The sequence below is a fragment of the Myotis yumanensis genome, unplaced genomic scaffold (genome assembly GCF_028538775.1).
Source record: "Myotis yumanensis isolate MYYU_CA2020_CCGP unplaced genomic scaffold, mMyoYum1.0.hap1 SCAF_14, whole genome shotgun sequence".
Taxonomy (NCBI): Eukaryota; Metazoa; Chordata; class Mammalia; order Chiroptera; family Vespertilionidae; genus Myotis; species Myotis yumanensis.
The window spans coordinates 47,716,227-47,734,123 of NW_027223765.1; the positions used below are offsets into that span (position 1 = coordinate 47,716,227).

A 17,897-nucleotide genomic window follows, 5' to 3' on the forward strand; every position below is an offset into this window, starting at 1 on the left:
ATGGTTATGTTTAAATTATTAACACCTAAGAAATTGGGTGAAGGGTACATATAATATGCTGTAGTATTTTAGTTTTTTTTACATGTATGAGATTATTTCAAATTAAAATATTAAAAAAATAAAAATTAATAAAATATTAATTGAAATGTGTATGCATTACATGAAAAATCTCCTAATTGCTTCTAGCATAATTATTAAATTGTGCTAAAATTTACAAGGGTTCAATTAAAAATATCTTAATTCTAAATGATATAATAGAAAATGTATAATAGTGCAGTTATAAGCACTTATCTGAAAATAAAAATTTAAAGAACTGAATTTAAAGAAGGGATTCGCCAAAGAAAATATAAGCACAACCCATGGACACAGACAACAGTATGGTGATGGCCAGAGAGAAGTGGGGGGCAAGAGCTGGGAAGAGGGGGCAAAAGGGGGGAAATAGGGACATCCTATATAATAATAATAAAAGGCTAATATGCACATTGACTGAACAGCAGAATGACCGGTTGCTATGATGCGCACTGGCCACCAGGGGGCAGACACTCAATGCAGGACTGCCCCCTGGTGGTCAGTGCACTTCCATATGGGGAGTGCCACTCAGCCAGAAGCTGGCTCATGGCTGGCCAGCGCAGTGGTGGTGGCAGGAGCCTCTCCCACCTCCTTGGCAGCACTAAGAATGTCCAACTAACGGTTTAGACCCGATCCCTTGGGGGCCTATGCCTTTAGTCGGACATCCCCCGAGGGCTCCCTGGCTGCCAGAAGGATGTCTGACTGCAAGCTTAGGCCTGATTCCCTGGGGAGTGGGCCTAAGTTGACAGGTGGACATCCCCCAAGGGGTCCTGGACTGTGTATGGGCGCAGGCTGGGCTGAGGGACTCCCCCCCCCCCCCCACCCCCCCGCCAGTGCACAAATTCTTGTGCACCGGGCCTCTAGTATGTATATGTTTTTTAGTCAATTTGGTATATGTGGTCTTATACAAAAATATTATGTAAATTATAAAACATGCAAAATGCAAAACATGAGGGAAAAACTATTACAATGGAAGGTTGAATATTTTTTCTCATCCCCGAGGAATCATCCTATGCACCTGTGGGTGCTCAGTGCTGGAAATGACAGGTGTCGCCTTAGGTGACATTGTCAGGTGATGGGCAGTGTCAGGTGATGGAGAAAATTGGGCTTCTTTCCTTTCACATTGCATGTATCTCAGTAAAAACGTTGTCCTTAATCTTGAACCTTGACTGTGTGTAGTGTGAGCTGCAGATGGGATTGGATTAATACGAACCATTGAGAAGTGGTTCTCTGCCCAAGGTGTGAAGTGCAGGATAGAAATAGAGTGAGTCAACTAAAGCCGACATGTAAGATTTATCTGGATGCAGTGCCTTAGAAGTGTTACTTCCTGATTTATCTCAGTAATTTTCCTTCTTTGCTTCTTCCCTTCCCACCATCCCTGCTTTCTTTCCTTCCTTCCTCTCTCCCTCCTTCCCTCCTTTTTCCTTTTATTTTTTTGTGTGCCATGGGAATCTGGAACCCAGTATTTTCCATATATGTTTCTCCTCTGAGATCTTTCAGCATGGTGTTTGAAGTTAGAATAATTATAGTATTTGAATGCCTGAATGAAAGGACCAATAGATTTAACTCTTAGTCAACTGTTCTGGTTAGGTGATCATGGTGGGCAAGTAAATTTCTTGTTTTGTTTTCTTATTTGTGAAATGGGGATCATTGCTAACTGTATAGTTCTCTGTCACATTGAGGAGAGTGCTTGTGAAGCAGCCAGCACAGGGCCTGGCATCAGGTAATTGCCCATTCAGTGATGGTATAATTACTATCTCTGCAGTCCCTGTCCTTCTTGGAATTCTTGAATGTATTTCTTGAAAGTCTCCACTGACTCCAGCAACACTGTTTGCCCCACCCTCAGAGCTCTTAGATACCGAAATGGCAAGTGGTACAGTATTTGCTGGGCACGGTTATATGCTTATTCCCCAGTACATTGGGTTTTTGAGGGGTGAAAACCAAGTCTTAGCTTTGTTTTGTGATTGGTTGCCTTTTTGCCTCCCTCCCCAACACCATGCTGAGTGACTATAGAATCCAAGAACTAACTCTTAGTTGTTAGGGTAAAAGACATTTTTGTGCCAGATCAGAAGACAGCTTTCGGTTGAATCAGAATACTTGCTTTGGAATTAGAGGTGAACGAGGAAGGGGGAGCTGGAAGGAATTCAGAAAGGAGATTTTGCTAATTGTAATTAGTGCCAAACAGAAGTTAGTACACTTCTGTAGTTTTCCATTGTCAATCACATTGGATGATAATTATTTTTGCTATTATTTTTAGGTGGCAGATTGCAGAACATATTTTAAGAACTGCCACCCGTTTTGATTTGAAAGATTATGTTGTCGCAATTTTAGACATTGCAGGTAAAAGACCTAATTTTACTAAATAACAGGGACTTATGAATCTTGTAAATTACTTTCCTCTTGCTACTGCAAGTGTTTTTCTCTGATTTATTATGCAAATAATTGTAAATCCTATAACTGAGCAAAGCAAAACTTTTCATGTCTTTTAGAATCTGCTTCCTGGCTTAGTTCATTCTGTAACAGGCTTACCTTAATAGGCAAGAAGTATAAATTGGCTTACTGAGCTAAGATGAAGGGCAGTCTATTTTGGTTATTTCAAGTTGGCAAACTGCCTCTTAATGAATCAGATTAAGTGCCTCAGTTGCTTCCTTTACAATTTGTTTCTAGGAAGGCGTATTTGCACCCTAAGTACAATGGAGAAGGACTAATATTTTACTACTTTAACTAAAAGTAATATTATCCTTATTTTCTTGATCTAGAATTTTAGGCATTACCCCTAAGGCTGAAGGAGAGGCTAATTTTCCACCGTGTGTCTTAAAATTAATCCCACATGCGCCCTAGCCAGTTTGGCTCAGTGGATAGAGTGTTGGCCTATGGACTGAAGGGTCCCAGGTCCGGGGTTCGATTCTGGTCAACGGTACATGCCCGGGTTGCAGGCTCCATCCCTAGTAGTGGGTGTGCAGGAGTCAGCCAATCAATGATTCTCTCTCATCATTGATGTTTCTATCTCTATCTCTCCCTTAATCTCTGAAATCAATAAAAATATATTACAAAAAAATTAATCCCAAATGCATATCAAGCTGATGCAAGAGGGTTTCCTTGATTGCTAGCAATGGGATGGATTCTAATTTAAGTTAAACCTTGGCTTTGGAAAGGTACTGTAGGCTTATTCTCAGGATGAAGGAAAAGTGGGATAGGAATCAGGACCGTGGGAGCTCCCGGCCCAGTGGTGCTGGAATGAGTTGACCCCTTCCATGTCTTGTTTTTAGGGATGACACTCCACTCAAGAACTAGAGCTGTCAGTGGGGGAGATTCTGATGGGCTGGGCTGGGGAAGACCGGTGCCTGCATAGATAATGCAGAGGAAAATTGGAGGGTTATAACCTGGAGGAGTGGGAGGAAAGGACCATGAGGTTAACTGCAGCCGGAGAGATCGTTCTCTTCAGGTTATCTGTTACATGGCTTCAGTCAGAGAACGGATTGCCAAATGCTGGAGCAGGAAGAGGCTCCGAATGCCTCAAGAAAGCCCTAATGAATGACTTACCTGCTTGGGGGCTGCTACAACTGTGGATGCTCCGGCTAGTTTTCCGCACCTTAGCATCAGGCTAGAGAATTTGGTTCCCGAGTGATGGTTATTCCGTTGTAACTAGCTAGTTACTAACAATAGGAAGGGAGCCAAAGGAAGGCCAGACATCATAGGCATGTCATTAGGGCAGCTTCACCAGGCAGCTGCAACTTCACACTCCCCGGGGAAGGGACTGGACTAAGGGAAAGATGGGCACATGTGCAGTGAGTCCAGGTGACGCTGGGAAGACGCTTGCTGCCGGTCAACCTTGGGAGCAGAGATCATTGGCCAGAGGGAACAGGACAGTTCCCCAAACATTTGGGAACACATAATCCCCTAGCCAGTGGTTCTCAACCTGTGGGTCGCGACCCCTGAAAATACATCCTGCATATCAGATATTTACATTACGATTCATAACAGTAGCAAAATTACAGTTGTGAAGTAGCAACGAAAATAATTTTATGGTTGGGGGTCACCACAACGTGAGGAACTGTATTAAAGGGTGGCGGCATTAGGAAGGTTGAGAACCACTGCATCTCACTCCCTTGGCTCTCTCTTGGCCCTTTGGTTCCTTTGGCTCCTTTGGCTTTGCTCCTGCCCAGTGTGTTCTCTCCATCACCATGTGGCCATGCAGACCCCACATGCAGTGGACTGATGGACTGCAGCTGGAAGCGCAAGCTAAGCTAGCCTGATGCTGGATTGGACTCCGCCTTAACACGGAGCGAAAACTCTGGACACTGGCCTTGATTGTAGCTCTGCTGAAAGCAAAATGGGACTTCTTCCTTGGCGGGACAAAGGGAAATGGGACTTTGAAAACCCAGGGGTGCCATTCCACAGAAATAAAGCTTTCTACAATACCTCATTCTCCCATGGGAAGGGGTGCTGGGGGAGGGAGCCTCCAGAAATTTTTATTCCAGCGGCACATCAAGAACCCCACTCCCTCCTATAATAAAGCTCTCCAACGCTGGGGAAGAAAATCTCTGTCACTTAGCAGAGACTGTATTGACAATGAAGTGGAGCTGATGCTGTAGATACAGGCCTTCTATACTAGTAATAGGGAAGGAGCAATTAAAGACGAGGTGCATAAAACTTCAGCTGCTGTTTGTAGAAGCCAAGTGAAGAGCTACCTGTGAAAGGCTTCACGAACTGTTTGAAAATGGTAAGTATCATGTGAACAAACAAACATCTGGGGGATAGATGTGAAATACAGATGTGAGCGTGGGCCTACAGCAGCCATTTGGGGACCATGAGGGAAAGGCCAAGAGAACTGTAGAGACTTAGGTATCGGAGCTGCTGAGTGTCTGCTTGCAGCCACCGACCTCCAGCCTTCTTGTTATTGGAAAGAAATCAACCCTTATCTGTTTAAGCCCTTGTAATGGGTCTCTGATAGCATCAGAACATAGGTCCTGATACCAAGTTTTAGATTCGCCCCCTACAGAATGCAGATTTAATGATATCACAACTGGCAGCTGCTACTTTTCTTTTGAAATTACTGTTACCACGATCACATATTATATTTAGTTAGATGTGTTAGTTCCCTAGATTGCGTATCACAAATGGGGTGGCTCTCACAGCGGAAATTTCCATCTCCAGTTCTGGCGGCCGGAGTCCTAGGGAAGGAGTTGGCAAGCTTGGTTCCTTCTGAGAGGGGTGGGGCAGTATCTTCCAGGCCTCTCTTCTTGGCTTATCGAAGGCCATCTTCTCTCTGCGTCTTCACATCGTCTTCCCTCTGTGGCTGTGTGTCCACTTTTCCCCTTTTTATAAGGACAGCAGTCCAATCAGTGACACTGGATTAGGGCTCAGTCTAAGGAAGTCGCTGTAACTTGATTGTCTCTGTAAAGACTATCTCCAAATCTGGTCACATTTGGAGGTACCAGGAATTAAGACTTCAACACATCCTTTTGTGGGGTTACAGTTCAACCTATAACCACACATATAATGTATTATCAATGAAGTTTTAGTCTACTCTTTTTCTGACAAAACATTTTTACAAAAATCAAATACTTCTTCTTTTAAAAACTTTATTTTTACTGACTTCGGAGAGGAAGGGAGAAGGAGAGAGAGATAGAAACATCAACGATGAGAGAGAATCATTGATTGACTGCCTCCTACACACCCCCTACTGGGGATCGCACCCCCAAACGGGCATGTGCCCTGACCAGGAATCGAACCAAAACCACTGAGCCACGCTGGCCGGACTTGACTGTACTTCTTTATCAAAAGTTCTCTCCCCCCCACCCTCCCAAAGAACAGTGTTCTGTTTTGCAAATGACTTCTAACATACTTCTAGATTCCGGAATCAGTCAGGGCTATGAAGGGACCACCAGCTGTAGTTTTAGGGGGGCAACCATCAGGTTTTACGGCACTCCTGGATTTGGGAATTCACTTGGGTCAGTTTCAAGGCCGTGACTGAGAAATACAAGAGTGTACCAGTACTGTTTGCTATTCCACATCCTTTGGAATGCAGTGTCAGTGTGGTCACAGTCCTACCTGTTGTGGGCCCTTGGCTGCTCTTGGTGAATTCACATGGCAGTGATGTATGGAGGGTCATCCCAGCTGTGCCCCCAGGACACTGCCTCATGCAGTGACAGTAGTATTCCTGAGCATCTCAGCCTCCCCCCGTGAGTTCAGGAGGGTGGAACCGGTTACACCACATTCCAAGTAAAACATTTGAAAATGCTGAAATCACCACTGGTTTCAACTCTTTTTAAATCGGGGTGGGGGGGGGGGGGGGAATGTTAGCCCACTGTTTGTATAGCTGCTTTCCTTGTCTTTGCAAATATCTTATGCATTGAGACCATTATCTCCCGAATGAAGCAGTGTCGTTTCTGCATTAAATAATAACTAACCTGTCCCGACAGGGTTTTTTGATGATCACGTTTAGGTGACATTATGTGTTTGTAGGGACTTGTCTTCAAATAAAAGGCATAATTGAAATACAGCTGAGTAGGAATCAAGAGTGTGATTCGAGTGTGAGGTAAAATTGATGACATCCCTTAGAGCTTTATAGATGAATTACTTTATGGTGGCCTAGTTCCTGATAAAGCTTTTTTAAAAAGTAAAAAATGTATTTTCCTGCACTCTAATTGTCCATCCTCGACAGCAGCAAAAAAGAAAGGCTGTTCCCCCTGCCCCCTCCCTTAGCAGTGATAATGGAAATTGCTTATTGCTTGGAAATCTATATTTGCCTGCTGGTGTGCCATTAAAAAGGGATTTTGTAGCGTGAATTCCATTTTTTATTTAACATAAGCCACAAGGGGTTATTTTCCATATTGGCAGGTGGTGGAATGGGCAGGTGACTTGAATGTGGTCTTTTTCAATCAGAGTGTTAACTTGCTGTTCAAAACCTATGAATGCCAAGGAATTAAAAGTGTTTACATGTGAGACAGAAAGCGGATGGTATTAGGGTTAGTTCTCTGCACCCACCAAGTTATTAGCCTCCCAGAGTCAGGAGCTCAGCCAAGGAACGAAGAAACCCACTCTAACTGGTGCCCTTGTAGCCTGTGCTGGCTGCTAGCTTCCCAGCCATGTCAGGAATAAACCCCCGGGGGTCGGGGACAGGGCGAGGGAGTCTGGTTGGCAAATCATTCAGCTGTCATCCAGTTTAATTTACGTGGCCCATCTCATCACCTATGATGTATTTTTGGAAAAAAGAACAATAAATCGAATCAGATCAAGCCTCTCCATCAAATGCTGGGGATGGAGCGTGATGTAAAGCGTCACTGAGAGTGCGGTCAGCAGCGCCCAGGGTGAGGGGAGCTTCATTTCTACCCGTTTATTCAGTAAATGTGCTAAACCGTTTAAAGAGGCAAAGAGGAAGTGTTGGATTAAAAGATTAGAGACATCAACTAAATGCAATGTGTGGGCTGTAGATCCTAATTTGATCCAAATCACTGTTCAACTTTTTTCTTTTTGAGGTGGGGAAATTTGGATACTGGATGCTATCCGATTTATGGCATTGTTGTTACTTTTTAGGGATAGACAAGATAATACTGTTGGGATTATATTTTAAAGAGTCCTTATCTTTTAGTGATAGATACTGATTTAGTTAAGGGGAAAATTATGTCTGGGATTTGCTTTAAGCTAATCCAGTCGAGAGTGGGGGAAGGTAAAAAGAAATAAGATCGGAAACTGGTATGTAGGGTCTCTTCTATTTTTGACTGTTTGACATTTTCATAATAGAAAATTTAAAAATAATAATGACCTACCTGTGTTCTATTCTTTATGATGACTGCTAACTTTGTAAGACCTACTTTTTAAATATTCTTGGGATAATAAATATTTTAATATACTGTATAGCCTTTTACCTCGAAGTAAGCTAAATATAAGTACAGTCACTAACTACAGCAACCAAGCCTCAAAGACTTGACAAGTTTTATTTAACGACCCATTTTCCTGTATTTGAACTCGATGCTGTGGAATAACGGGGATGTTTTATTCATCAGACTCCTCTTTCATTTTCCAATGCTGCCTTTGTAGGCATTAGCAGGTGTTTAATGAGCAATGGGAGGATTCTTTATTTGCTGAATGCAGTAGAAAGTCTTTACAAGAAGTTTAAAATATGAAAGAATGAAATGGGAGAACTTGGAGAACATGAATGAATCTGTTCTCTTGTGTCCTGAGTGTATTAAGTTCAAATGAGGTGCAGTTTAATGTTTTGCTGTTTTATTGTGAACTGAGCCAAAGGAAAATCTTTCTGCCCTTTGCTCAGACATTCCTGTGTGAAGGGAACACCAGCACGTGGAACATGACCAAGGTGTTTCTGGGTCAGACCTGAGACCTCAAGTTTGGATCTTTGAGATAAGCCAGGGTTTACCGACAAACCGACCCCCATTTTCAGCGTTGAGCCATTACTTCCATTTTTGCATTTTATTTCAAGCTGCAGGGACTTCATTGGAGTGCATGCTGTGCATTCAGCTCTGTGTTAGGCACCGAGGAGCAAGGCAACCCAGATTTATGGTTTTTACTCTTTTGTTTAACTTGACTATAAACTGTCTCCTGCTTCCACTTGTAAATCAGCCCCCTTCTCCCCCCTAGTTCTCTTGTCTTTGTTACCTTTCTCTTTTTCTAGCAACATGGCCCTCTTGGCTGCTAATGATGTAATGCCCATGGTGATGGTAAATTATTTGGATCTGGGAGAAAGGTTGTAATTACATTGAAGCAGTTTGGAAATGGGGTGAGGGAGGGTGGGGTGAATAGCTGCTATTAATGTGCAGGAAGAAATGTCTAACTTATTCCACTAAAAAATCCTGCAAGGTAAGAATCATTCTCATTTTAAATATATAGAAACATTGATGCTGAGAGAGAATCACTGATGGGCTGCCTCCTGCACGTCCCTTACTGGGGATCGAGCCCACAACCTAGGCATGTGCCCTTGACTGGAATCGAACCTGGGACCCTTCAGTCCGCAGGCTGACGCTCTATCCACTGAGCCAAACCAGCTAGGGCCATTCCCATTTTACGAAGAAGGAAGGAAGCCCAGAGAGCTTGAGTAACTTGATCAGGGTCTCGCGGCTCCTAAGCACCCTTGTTGGTCAGTGCACCCATGTCTGTGGAATGTAAGATTGTAACTCACTGGCCATGTACATCTTCCAGGGCGCAGGCAATGAAGGCAGTTTCCAGTGAAACATGGCCATCTATTTTGACTTTGATGTTGCTTCAGTTTTTATTTTTTTCCAAGAATTTATTTATTTTTAAAAAATATTTTTATTGATTTCAGAGAGGGAGGGAGAGGGAGAGAGAGATAGAAACAGTGCTGAGAGAGAATCATTGATGGGCTGCCTCCTGCACACCCCCCACTGGGAATCGAGCCTGCAACCCAGGCATGTGACCTTGACTGGAATCGAACCTGGGATCCTTCAGTCTGCAGGCTGATGCTCTATCCACTAAGCCAAACCGGCTAAGGCGATGGTGCTTCTTATTGGTTCCATATGGGAAGTTGAGGGACAGGGAGGAGGGACACTTGGGAGCTGGGCGTTTGTGCTTTTAAGTAGTTCACTCTGGGCACCGGCACGAACTTCAAGATTGCCTGAATTAGACCGAGGGCTCAGGTATTTTCTGTGTAAAAGAGGCACAGGAAGGACAGACAGCCTCTGGTAGGTTTGGTTACTCTGAAATGGCTTTGCTGGCTTTTCGTCTGCATTGCTGCTTTGAGCTTTGAGTTGAAAAGGTCTCCATGATGTTATATATAGAGAGCTCTTTGTGAACAAAGCTGCTATGAGCCCTGTGCATGGCAGGAGAGCTCTGTCTTCCCAAAGCTTGCTGCTGATAGTACTTTTGTGGTCTCAGATGAGAAGGAGATAAAAAGGGTAAAGGTTTACTACAGATTCTTTTGAAGGCACATGGCATTTGTGAAGTGATAATGGCGGGCTCCAGTTGATCTGGAGGCTCTTTAGGTTAACACATGTGTGTGTCCATCTTCAGTGTCGGGTTCCTGGTTCCTCTTCTGTGAGGAGCACCAAGCCAGGAAGGAAGTGTGGGGTTGGAGCAAACGTTTGAAAATAGAAGGTGGATGGAGAACAGCTTTTTAAGTAATGGACAGTTATTTGGGCTGCGGCAATGTGCCCAAAGACTGAGCATGGTCAGTCTGCGTTGAGCATTTAAGTGGTGTTTCTTGGCCACAGGGAGTCAGGAATTGGTCAACTGGATGTGTTCTTTCTTTCTTAAATAATTTTTTACTTACTTATGAGACAGAGAGAGAGAGAGAGAGAGAGAGAGAAGAGGAAGTGGGGAGAGAAAGAAAGAGAAACATTGGTTTGTTGTTCCACTTATTTATGTATTCATTGCCCTGACCAGGGATCAAACCTGCAACCTTGGCGTATTGGAATGATGCTCTAACCAACTGAGCTACCAGGGCAGGACTGGATGTTTGCTTTAAATGGACAATCTTATTGGTAGGAAATTAAATGATGGGGAGAGAACCTAAGTTGGCTTCCTGGACCTTACTTCAGATCTTTTATGTTGGTCAGAGCAGCTATAATAGAAGCATTCATTTAAAGAGGTTGTCATGAACTTCATTCTGAAGTAGTTTACTTGAGCTAACTTGCTTAATATGGACAAATTCCACTGTCCTGGCTTTTCACCTTCTTATGTGAATATGAAAGCCACATAGAAATAAAACCTTTCAATTTTCTCAGTGTTTTAGGTACTGCACTTCAGTATTTTATGCTTTCTTAGTAGTAGCAAGTTTTTTTTGTCTGAGTCAAAGATATTTTGTCCTGTCATCCACCCCAATCAGAAAAAAGTTACTGTCTCTCTTTGGAGAGCCCATTGGAGGATCATTCTAAAGCCAAAGGAATTTTCCAGCTCAGTTGACATTTCTTGCAGTGTGTGTTTGTGGCATGGATCAAAATATTTATCATCTCAAGGGCAGAAAGAAATATTAGTGTAATTTCCCTGAAGTACCATAGTAATTGTCAACCACTTAGAACATGTATCTTTAATGAGAAAGGAGGATATCTTGCCATTTGTGACAACATAGATGGATCTTGAGCACCTTAAGTCAGACAAAGACAAGTACTGTATTATATCACTTACTAGAGGCCCGGTGCACGAAATTCATGCACTGGTGTGTGTGTGTGTGTGTGTGTGTGTGTGTGTGTGTGGTGGTGGTCCCCTCAGCCCAGCCTGTGCCATCTTGCAGTCCAGGACCCCTTGCTCCTTACTGCTTGGCTCGCTGCTCCTTACTGCTTGGCTCGCTGCTCCTTAGTGCTGCAGCGGAGGCGGAAGAGGATCCCGCCACAGCTGCTGTGCTTGCCAGCCATGAGCCTGGCTTCTGGCTGAGCAGCGCTCCAGCTGTGGGAGTGCACTGACCACCAGGGGGCAGCTCCTGTTTGAGCGTCTGCCCCCTGGTGGTCAGTGCGCATCATAGTGACCGGTCATTCTGTTGTTCGGTCAATTTGCATATTAGGGTTTTATTATATAGGATGTGTGGACTCTAAAAGGCCAAACTCTTTATCTTAATCATCCCAACGAGCAACAGCCCTATGGTGTAGGGACTGTCATCTCTACCTATATGTAATTAACTAATAGAAATGACGCAACTTGTTTGTGGACACAGAACCATTAACCATATCCAAGTATGAAGAACCAAGTATCCAAAAATTACCATTTGTTCCAGTCCTCTCTCTGACTCAAACCTTGAACCCCTGTGGATTGTGGCTTCCTGCTTTGTTTCCTGGATATTCCCCAGTGTATTTTGTCAGATTTGATAAGTACTTAACCATGAAGTTATGAAAACCAGATTGAGAGCGAAGGTTTCTATAGAAGATTTAAAACATCAGTTACCACAAAATCTGTGCCTGATTATGATTTGAATCTTCTCATTCTGGTTCTGCCTAGAATGCCTGTTCCACTTGTTTTTTTGGGAAAACTACTCTCTTAGGTCTTAATGGAAGCCTTCGGAGGCTTCTCCTTTTTGAAGTTTTTCTTATCTCTTGAGAAAAACAAGTTCTTTTTTCCCCTTAGGATCCTTGTATCTTGCACTTGGCTCCACTAAACATAAATGTTTTCACAATTATTTTAAAGTCTGTAAGTTCTGTGTGAAGTGTGTGATGCCTTTTTAAAAATCTTTGTAGCATAGTGGTTCTCTAACTTCAGTACACATGGGAAGCACCTGGGACTCTCTCAAAGGCACACTGGTCTGGGGTGGGGCCCAGGAATTTGCATTTCTAACGAGATCAACTTGATATTGATACTTCTGGCCTGGCCCACAATTTGAGAAACACGCATGTATCAGCTGACACATAAAAACATGTTAAATGAACACCTTCCTGTAGACTCTTTATTCCTCAGGACAAGTTGCTCATCATTTTAAGGATGAAGAGAGATGAACTAGTGATCATCGGGTAGAGATTATAGAAATTACTGTAGGCTGTGTCTTCCTCACCAGGATTGTTAACCAGCTATTTTGAATTGAGAGGAGGGAGCAGAAAGGCAGACTTTTAACTGTGAAGGGGAAAAGGAACTTCAGATTTCTGTGCTTCTGCTTTGAGTCCTTAGGTACTTGAATGTGTTTATCAAAAATGCAAAAGCTGAATTCAGTTTGTATTATTCCTGTGGGATAGAGAGCACACAATAAGAATTCTACTTGGCTTTTAAGCACTTTTTGGAAGCCAGGAGATTTTAAAATAGTTGTCCGGTCCTACATGAAGTCAAATTAATTGGTGTTCTAAAATAAAGAATAATTTCACATATTGTATTATTTAAAAAAAATAAATAACCCAAACTCAAACTCGGAAAGTAACATGATGGTTATCCAGGGGATGTGGGGTGGGTAATAGGACAGATGTTGTTTTAGGATTCAGGTTTATGAGTTGTAAATAAACCCAATGCACAGTACAGTAAATGCAGACAATATTGTATTATAATCAATAAACTTGCCAAGAAACTAGAAATTAATTATTCTAACCACTAAAAAAGGATAATTATGTAATATGATACAGTTTCTAATTATTGCCTCAGTCGCAATAGATACATTACAACGTACTAATATAACTAACAAGTACACCTTAAATTTGCACAATGTTTAATGTCAAATATATTTCAATAATTAAAGGAAATTGTATTTAAGATAATCTGAAATTCTAATCTTGAGACTATTTGAGGGCTGGAACTGTTATTGGGGCTGAGGAATCGAAGCTAATGGTTGTAGTTTTACGACATTGAAATTGTACAGTAGGATAAAGACTAGCAACTGTTTGCCACATATAAGTATCTTCCCAGGTTTGTTGAATGAGTATGTTATTTTCTAAAATTTTCATTTGTTGTATACAAATACACGTTGTGAAAGTCTTTAAATTATTAAGCCATTTATTAAGTCTTTAAATTATTAAGCCCCCTTTTCAGGAATTTATGATCTAGTGACAAAGATGGACAGTTAACAGATCAGTTGCAATAAAACAAGGTAGATGGTGTTATTACAGTCTGGGTGGGGGCAGGGGAAGCCAGTGGTAGAGTGTTCAGTTCTTCAGAGGTGAGATTGGCATCAACAGTCTAAATTCTAGAAGAAGTGATAAGATACACAGATAATGTTGATAATGCTGGATAGGCAGTGATGTGTTAAAGGAAGCAGACAGATAAAGTGCTTTTGCTTCTAGAGAAAGAAATTACTTGTTTTGGGAGACCAAGGAAGTCCTCGGTAAGGATGATGCAAAGCCCCACCTGATCGCCTCCTGTCCCCCCAGGACTAGCCTTGGTCAGGCCCCCTTGCTCACCCTGTGTGCTGGCTGTTTCAGGAACACACCACGCTTATTTCCACTCCGGGGCTCTCACATGCCAGTTGCACAGGAAGCCACTCCCCAACGCCCTTCTTGATTTGGTTCATTGTTAGAATATCACCTCCTCAGGGAGGCTTTGTTGACCTCTGCATCTAAAGCATGTACCCCTCCTCCCCATCAGCCTCCATTTCTCTTCTCTGTATTATTTTTGTTCTGACACTTAGCACTGTAAAGAAGTTAGAATGTTTTTGTTCATCTGTTTGTTGTCTTGTATTCCCAATTAGAATGTTAGTTTTATGATGGGAGGTGGCAGGAATTTTTTTCCTTTTCTTTTCTTTTTTTTTTTTTTTTGGTTCACTACTGTTTTCCTTGTGCCGGGAATATAGGAAGTATTTGATAAATATTTATTAAATGAACAAATGAACATTTAATTGCTTAAGGTATGAGTTCCAAGAGCCAGAAAAGAGAATGATTTTATAATTTCCAGCTTGGAGATCGGAAATCTAGAATTTATTTGGAACAGCCTGATGTGAAACACTAACTTAAAAAGTACTTCTTTATTAAAACATAAAACTAGGAATACCCATACGACTGTCAGCTGATTTCTCAACAGAAACTTTGCAGGCCAGAGGGAATGGCAAGAAATATTCAAAGTGATGAATACCAAGAACCTACAACCAAGATTACTTTATCCAGCAAAGCTATCATTCAGAATTGAAGGTCAGATAAAGAGCTTCACAGATAAGGAAAAGCTAAAGGAGTTCATCACCACTAAACCAGTATTATACGAAATGCTGAAAGGTATCCTTTAAGAAGAGGAAGAAGAAGAAAAAGGTAAAGATACAAATTATGAACAACAAACATGCATCTATCAACAAGTGAATCTAAGAATCAAGTGAATAAATAATCTGATGTACAGAATGAACTGGTGATTATAATGAATCAGGGACATAGAAAGGGAATGGACTGACTATTTTTGGGGGAGAAAGGGGAGTGGGAGATGCGGGAAGAGACTGGACAAAAATCGTGCACCTATGGATGAGGACAGTGGGTGGGGAGTGAGGGCGGAGGGTGGGGCAGGAACTGGGAGGAGGGGAGTTAGGGGTGGAAAAAAAAGAGGAACAAATGTAATCTGAACAATAAAGATTTAATTAAAAAAAACATAAAACTAATATTATATTAGTTTCAGGTGTGCAACATAATGATTTGACATTTATATACCATATGATAGTGAGACACAAACTTTTGACTTCATTTTTGGATTGTTCCTGCTAATGTATAGAAAAATGTGATTGATTTTTATGTATTCATCATTCAACAGTGCTGAATTCCTTTATTAGCTCTAAAAGGTTTTTCTTTTGTGTGTGTATAAATTCCTTACACTCTTCTGTATACCAGCTTATGACACCTGCAAATAGAAATGGTTTTACTTCTTTCTTTCAAATTTGGATTTCTTTTATTTCTTTTTCTTGCCAACCTGCCCTGGCTAGAACTTTGAGCGCAGAAGTGAATAGAAGTGGTGAGAGCAGAGCCTTTACCTTGATCTTGATCTTAATCTTAGTGGGAAAACATGCAGCCTTTTACCCTTGAGTATGATGTTAGCTGTGCGTTTTTTCATAGATGCCCTTTATCAGGCCGAGGGAGTTCCTTTTATTCCGAGTTTGTTGAGTGTTTTTATTACCAAAGGATGTGGGATTTTGTCAAATGCTTTTTCTGTGGAAAATGAAACTTTTAGATTTTTTAAAAATATATTTTATTGATTTTTTTTTTTTTTTTTTTTTTTTTACAGAGAGGAAGGGAGAGGGATAGAGAGTTAGAAACATCGATGAGAGAGAAACATCGATCAGCTGCCTCCTGCACACACCTTACTGGGGATGTGCCCGCAACCAAGGTACATGCCCTTGACTGGAATCGAACCTGGGACCCTTGAGTCCGCAGGCTGACGCTCTATCCATTGAGCCAAACCAGTTAGGGCTGAAACTTTTAGATTTGATTTCTTTTTTCTAGAGCGCGGATTGCAAGACCAAACTCTCCTCTCTCCTGCTGACTCCCACTGAGCAGGGGTTTGGGACTTTCCCACTTTCCTCCCTGAGCTCTCTGACTGCGTGGAGCCGTCTGTCCCAGGGTGAACTGTCCCCGATGCCTGCGATTGTCCTCGGGGAACAGCTGATGACGGGTGTTGCCCTGTAAGTCTCAGAAACGGGCTGCTGGAATGTGCTGCCCTGTCTGGTGCGCACACCACCGCCGTGTTTGCTTGGCGGGTGTAATACTGCCAAAGCACTGTTGAATGAGCTGATTGCGAGCTGTTGATATAGTTCCGACCTTGGCAGTTCTCTAATCTCCTTGAAGCTTTAGTGTTTGATTGCATTCGTTTGCCCTGCAAATAGTCAATGATGTAAGTGATCTCAAAGTGAGAATATATCTAAAGCTGGTATTTATAATAGACAAGGTTCTAAGGAGTGCTGAGACCTTGTAAAATACACATATGGACTTCCTGAGCGTGTAATAAAGACTTCTACTCGTTGGGGCCTTGTCAAGCAGCCATATTGCAGGCGTGATTTGGTTGCATAGGACTTCTATTTTTGATGTTAAAATAACATCCCTTAGGTGAGTTGGTGAAAAATAAGCTATCAAGCATGAGAGGTGAAGGAATAGGTAGGATATCTAAAAATGGTGTTGTGTTAATTTAGTAAGTTCAATAGATTGAGGCATATTAGCTTCTTTGTTGGGAAAGTTCTGCTATCCAATATTACACCATGCTTTTATTAAGGTATTAAAATAGCACTGATATTTCTTAGAATTTTTGGCTATTTATTGGAAAACCACATACATGTTTGGATCTCTTTTTAGGAGGGGGTCCTGTCCCTTTTAATCACTGAGTGCTGTTGGATGGTATTTTAGTTTTAGCTTGAAATTTTTATATTATAGTTCATCTAGTTGCCAAAAATGCTGAGAATCTATGGCTATGCTCATATGGCTCAAACTCCACTGAGATGACATGAGAAAGGGCCTCAACACAATGTTTGATTCTTACCAATTAGCCTGTAAAGTATTGATTTATGTTATTATTAATGACTTCATTTTATAAAAAGAAAGCTGAGTCTTGGGCTGATTGCTCCCTAAAGCTATACTGTTAAATGGGGAGTATGGATTTGGTTCCAGGCAGTCCATCTCCACATTTTGTACTTCATCGACTAATTCTCCAGTCACATTCATGATAAATATTAGGATTTTAGTATCTTGGAGATGGTTTTCTCAAGCTTTCAACTCATAATGGAAATAAACCCCTTTGGTTATATTCTTGAACAAAAAGTCAGGTAGTCTGAGCTTGAATGCACCAGCACTGAAGAGCTTTATTACTTCACATTGGCAATCTTTTTCATTGTTGGATAAGTTCTTCCTTATTTTGAGGCAATCTGAAGGTCAGGTTAGCTTTTCTAATAATTATAGTATATTGCTCTCTTTATTTAAACATGCAGGCAATTAAATGCTCCATTTTTATTTTTATTTTTGTAACAGCTTTATTGAGGTAGAATTCATATACCATGCAGTTTACCCATCTAAAGTGTTTTTCTTATATTCATTGAGTTGAGCAACCATCACAACCAATTTTAGAACATTTCCTCACCCTCAAAAGAAGCCCATACCCTTTAGTAGTTATCTCCCATTTTCCATCAACATCCCCTAGCTGTAGGCAACTATTAATCTTTTTTTTTTTTTTAATAAATTTGCGTATTTAGGACACGATAGAAATGAAATGTTACAATATGTGGCCTTTTGTGACTGTCTTCTTTTACTTAACATAATGGTTTCAAGATTCATTTATCTTGTTGCATGTGTCAGATCTTCATTCCTTTTGATGGACAAAAATAGTCCATTTATGAGTATATACCACATTATGTTTATTCATTCATCATTTAATGGACATCTGAGTAGATTCCACTTTTTGGCTATTAAGGATAATGCTGGGATAAACATTCGTTTTGTTCTAAATGCTTCGTTGACTGAACAGTCTGGTTTCTCCCTGCCCCTGTACCATTTGCTTGC

General features: G+C 41.5%; 1 protein-coding gene and 1 pseudogene across 3 annotated transcripts in view; one reads left to right on the top strand and one right to left on the bottom strand.

Moving 5' to 3' along the window:
* LOC138992571 (NAD kinase pseudogene) overlaps positions 1–11,396 on the bottom strand; it is a 34,080-nt pseudogene extending 22,684 nt beyond the window's left edge.
* PTPRG (protein tyrosine phosphatase receptor type G) overlaps positions 1–17,897 on the top strand; it is a 675,258-nt gene that overhangs the window by 54,340 nt on the left and 603,021 nt on the right. The gene's annotated exons all lie outside the window — the stretch shown is intronic.